The sequence below is a fragment of the Panthera onca genome, chromosome A1 (genome assembly GCF_046562875.1).
Source record: "Panthera onca isolate mPanOnc1 chromosome A1, mPanOnc1 haplotype 2, whole genome shotgun sequence".
NCBI lineage: Eukaryota > Metazoa > Chordata > Mammalia > Carnivora > Felidae > Panthera > Panthera onca.
Genome location: NC_138339.1, coordinates 89,094,818 through 89,100,851, shown reverse-complemented (window position 1 = coordinate 89,100,851; position 6,034 = coordinate 89,094,818).

The following is a 6,034-nucleotide window of genomic DNA, read 5'->3' as shown; positions in this document are numbered from 1 at the left end:
CTTTCATATATGGACTTTATGAAGTTGAGCCATGTTCCATCGAAACCTACTTTGTTGAGGGTTTTTTTTTTAATCAAGAATGGAGGCTGTATTTTGTGAAATGTCTTTTCTGAATCTACTGAGAGTATCATATGGTTCTTATTCTTTCTTTTATTAATGTGGTGTATCACATGATTGATTTGTGAAAAATGAACCACCCCTGCAGCCCAGGAATAAATCCTACTTGATCATGGTGAATAATTCTTTTAATATACTGTTATAGGAATAAACCTAACCAAAGAGGTAAAAGATTTGTACTCTGAAAACTATAGAACACTTATGAAAGAAATTGAAGAGGAAACAAAGAAATGGAAAAAACACTTGATGCTTATGGATTGGAAGAACAAACATTGTTAAAAAGTCTAAACTACCCAAAGCAACCTACACATTTAATGCAATCCCTCTCAAAATAGCACCAGCATTTTTCAAAGAGGTAGAACAAACAATCCTAAAATATGTATGCAACCACTAAAGACCCTAATTAGCTAAAGCAATCCTGAAAAAGAGAAGCAAAGCTGGAGGCATCACAATTCTGGACTTGAAGCTCTATTAAAAGCTATAATAATCAAGACAGTATGATACTTGCACAAAAACAGACACATAGTTCCATGGAACAGAATAGAAAACCCAGAACTGGATCCACACTTATATGGTCAACTAATATTTGACAAAGCAGGAAAGAATATCCAGTGGATAAAAGACATTCTCTTCAACAAATGGTGTTGGGAAAACTGGACAGCACCATGCAAAAGATTGAAACTGGACCTCTTATTTATACCATAAGCAAAAATCAACTCAAAATGGATGAAAGACTTAAATGTGAGATGGGAAACCATCAAAATCCTAGAGGAGAACACAGGCAGCAATCTTTTTGACCTGGGACATAGCAACTTCTTATGAGACATGTTGCCGGAGGCAAGGGAAACAAGAGTAAAAATGAACTATTGGGACCTCATCAAGACAAAATCTTCTGTACAGAGGTGAAAACAATCAACAAAACTAAAAGGCAGACTACAGAATGGGAGAATATATTTACCAATGACATATCTAATAAACGGTTAGTATCCACAATCTATAAAGAACTCACCAAACTCATCACTCTAAAAACATATTCAGTGAAGAAATGGGAAGACATGAATAAGACAATTTTCCAAAGAAGACATCCAGATGGCTAAGAGACATATGATAAGATGCTCAACACCACTCATCATCAAGGAAATACACATCAAAACCACAATAAAATACCACCTTACACCTATCAGAATGGCTAAAATTAACAACATAAGAAACAGTAGTTATTGGCTAGCAGGCAGAGAAAGGGGAACCCTCTTACACTATTGGTGGGAATGCAAACCAGTACAGCCATTCTAGAAAATAGGGTGGAGGTTCCTCAAAAAGTGAAAAATAGAACTACCCTATGATTCAGCAATTGCACTACTAAGTATTTACCCAAAGGATACAAAAATACAGATTTGAAGGGATACGTGCACCCTGATGTTTAAAACAGCATTATCAACAACAGGCAAACTATGGAAAGAGCCCAAAAGTCCACTGACTAATTAATGGATGAAGAAGATGTGGTGTGTGTGTGTGTGTGTGTGTGTGTGTGTGTGTGTGTGTATAGCATATTATTCAGTCATCAAAAAGAATGAAAACTTGCCATTTGAAATGATGGAGATGGAGTTAGAGTGTATCATGCTAAGTGAAATAATTAGAGAAAAACAAATACCATATATTTTCATTTATATGTGGAATTAAAAAAACAAAACAGATGAACATAGGGAAAGGGGGGAAAAGAGAGAAGTAAACCATAAGACACTTTTAACAATTGAGAATGGAGGGTTGATGAAGGGAGGTGGGTGGGGGATGGGTTAAATGAGTCATGGGTATTAAGGAGGGTATTTCTTAGGATGAGCACTGGGTGTTATATGTAAGTGATGAATTACTAAATTCTACTCCTGGAACCAATATTACAATATATGCTACCTAACCAGAATTTAAATAAAAATTTAAAAAAATAAGATATTGATGAAAGAAATTGAAGAAGACAAATATATTAAAAGATAATCCATGCTCATGGATTAGAAGAATAATATGAAAATATCCATATTACTCAAAGCAACATACAGATTCAGTTCAATCCTTAGTGAAATTCCAGTGACATTTTACACATATTCTAAACTAATATACTAAACTCATATGATACCAGAGGTATCATACTTCCTGATTTCAAATTATACTACAAAGCAATAGAAATTAAAAAAAAGTATGCTTTTCCCAAGAGCAGCTAGTTCTGTGTTCAGCTGTGTGGGAGGCATGGGTTGAAAAGTCCTGCTCCAAATTTGGAAAGTGAGGAGTACTTCTGACCTTGGTACCCATGAGCCAGGAGGAGGAAAGAGAGATCATAACACCAGGTAAGCACCCAGGATTTAAAACAAAATAAAACACCGTCATATTGGCATAAAACAGACCCATAGATTAATTAATGACTCCCTAATCTTTGATAGGCCATAAATAAACCTACTCATCTATGGTTAATTAATCTAAAACAGAGGAGTCATGATGGCATAAGGACAGCCTCTTCAATAAGTGGTGATGGGAAAAGTGGACACCTACATGCAAAATAATGAAATTGGGCCACCATCTTAAACCATATAAAAAGGCTAACTCAAAATGCATTAAAGACCTAAATATAAAACCTGAATCCATAAAAATTCTAGAAGAAAATACAGGCAGTAATTTACTTGGCATCTGTCTTAGCAATGATTTGTTTTGAATCTGTTTCCCCAGTCAAGGGAAACAAAAGCTAAAATAAACAACTGGAACTACATCAAACTATAAAGCTTCTGCACAGGAAAGGAAATCATCAACCAATCAAAAAGCTAACTTACTAAATGAGAGAAGGTATTTGCAAATAATTTATCTGATAAAGACTTAATATCCCCAGTACATAAATGACTCATACAACTCAATAACAAAAAAGCCAACATTCCAATTAAAAAGTGGGTAGAGGGGGGCACCTAAGTGTCTCAGTTGGTTAAGCGTTCGGCTCTTGATTTCAGCTCAGGTCAGGATCTCATCATTCATGAGATTAAGACCTGTATCAGGTTCTGTGCTGACAGTATGGAGCCACCTTGCGATTCTCTCTCTCACTCCCTCTCTGTCCCTCTCCAGCTCACGCATGTGCATTTTCTCTCTCTCTCTCTCTCTCCCTCTCCCTCTTTCTCTCAAAGTAAATAAATATTTTTAAAAAAATTTAATAAATGAGCAGAGGACCTTAAAAAGGTCCTCTTTTTTCCCAAAAAAGACATACAGGATGGCCAACAGACACATGAAAAGATGCTCAACATCACTAATCATTAGGGAAATGCAAATCAAAACCAGAATGAGATGTCACCTCACACCTATCAGAGTGGCTAGTATCAAAAAGACAAAATAACAAGTATTGATGAGAGTGTGGAAAAAGGGATCCTTTGTGATCAATGGTGGGAATATAGCTTCTATGAAAAATAGTATCCAAAAAATTAAAAATAGAGCTAGCATATAATCTACCTGAAGAAAATGAACTGATTCAAATAAATATATTTACCCTCATTTTAATGCATTATTTAAGCCTTATTTACAAGAGCCAAGGTATAGAAACAACCTAAGTGCCCAGTGATGGATGAATGGATAAGATGTGGTGTACACACACACACACACACACACACACACACACACACAGTGGAATAATACCTCACCCATAAAACAGAATAAAATCTTGCCATTTGCCACTATATGGATGGACTTTCAGAGTACTGTCTAATGAAATAATTCAGACAGAGAATGACAATTACCACCAATAACCACATTCTTTCACTTACATGTCCAATGAAAACACAAACAAAACAAACCAGAACCCAAACTCATAGATACAGAGAATGGACTGGTGCTTGCCAGAATGGAGGGGGGGAGGAGCACAAAATGGATGAAAAGAATCAAGAAGTACAAACTTCCACTTACAAAATAAATAAGTCATGGTGAAGAAACATACAGCATGAGAAATACAATCAATAGTATTAAATGACTTTGTACAGTTAATATTATGAACTTTGTATAACTTTGTATAGTGACAGATAGTTACTAGAGTAACTGTGGTGATCACTTTGCAATGTATATAAATGTCCAGTCACTGAATTGAACATAGGAAACTAATAAAATATTGTTTATCAGTTTATCAATTAAAAAATATAAATATAAATATCAATTAAAAATATAAAATATTGTTTATCAGTTTATCAATTAAAAAATATAAAATATTTTATATTTTATATTTTATATAAAATATTGTTTATCAGTTTATCAATTAAAAAATATAAATATAAATATCAATTAAAAAATATAAAATATTGTTTATCAGTTTATCAATTAAAAAACCCTTAAAGTCATTAATTCTAAGAAAAGATTTCTATATAGTCACTTTTTTATATAAAAGTGGAAATATTGGCACTAGTAAGCTTTAAATACTGCCAGAAAGAACATTATTTCTCTTGCTTTAATGGAAACAACTTTTTTTATAACAAACTATTATATTTTAATGACTTAGCTCTTAATTCTCAATTTTCTTCTCCCTGATACTTAATTATCGATTTTGTGTAATTTGTGTGAAATGAGTTTGTTGCTGTTATTGAGAAATAAATAATATACTCCTCTAAAACTTCTTTACTGAGGAAGTAAAGTTTCTTTTTTAAACATCCACATGGAGAGACCATAAGCATTAGCTCAAGAGAACCAGTTGGATTTTAGTTAGATAAAGAAAATTCTCTGACATGACCAAGGCAAGACCATCTCTGTCTGGCTGAAATGATTCTTATCCTACGCCCAATTGAATAGCACTAATGTCATTCACTAGTTTACATTATAATTCTACATCTTGCTGCTTTGGGAATATTAATGCAACAGTTTCTAAGATAGTCACTAGCACACGCATAAGTGGGAGCCAGGGCAGAGAGAGAGGGAGAGAGAATCACAAGCAGGATTTGCACTACCAGCACAGAGCATGACACAGGCCTTGAACTCATGAACAGTGAGATCATGACCTAAGCTGAAATCCAGAGTCAGATGCTTAACTGATTGAGCTACCCAGCCCCCTACTTTGTTTTAGTTTTATTTTTGCCACTTGTTCCTTGAGGTATTGGGTCATTTTTTTCTACAGGTGCTTTTAAAAATCATGTTGGGTGGGCACATGGGTGGCTCAGTCAGTTTAGCAACCAATTCTTGGTTTCAGCTCAGGTTGTAATCTCACCATTCATGGGTTTAAGCCCTGCACGGGGCTCTGTGCTGACACGGCGGAACCTGCTTGGGATTCTCTCTCTCTCCCTCTCTCTCTCAGTCCTCCCTCTGTTGCACTCTCTCTCCCTCTCAAAATAAATAAATAAACTTTAAAAAATAATAGGAAATCATGTTGGGCATTCATTTTTTTAAAGTGTGTATTTAGTCTTTCTTAGGCTCACTAAGAAAAATGAATAAAGTAAGAGAGAGCTTTAAAAAAACTTACTAAGTGGAGCATAGATTTATCACATGGAGAACCTGCTTCTCTGGAATACAGCCATATATGTCCACTGGTCAGTCTCATTCACAAGAGGCAAACTCCATTACTTGCTGTGAGCTAGAAAAAGGTTACCTGACCCAACTGGAAAGTATTAGTTTTTTTGTTCAGCTATGAAAAAATTGCTTTGCCACTTAGGTCAGCATCATGATGTAAATCTTAATGAAAGTTTCTGAGATGGGAGAGTAAATCAAGCTGTTTGGCCACCTTGATGCTCTCTTAATCTGCTGTTTTCTTGCTTTACTTCCTTCAGTCAGGTTTAGAGAGCACTGATCTTAATGCAAACCCGTTTGCAGAGTACTTGTCACTCCACCCAGCCTTCTCAGCCCTGCTGGCATCCAAGGCTGAGGATACAGGAGATTCACACACTAGTATTCTTTCTTTGTGGAATAAAAGCAAAATGATTAC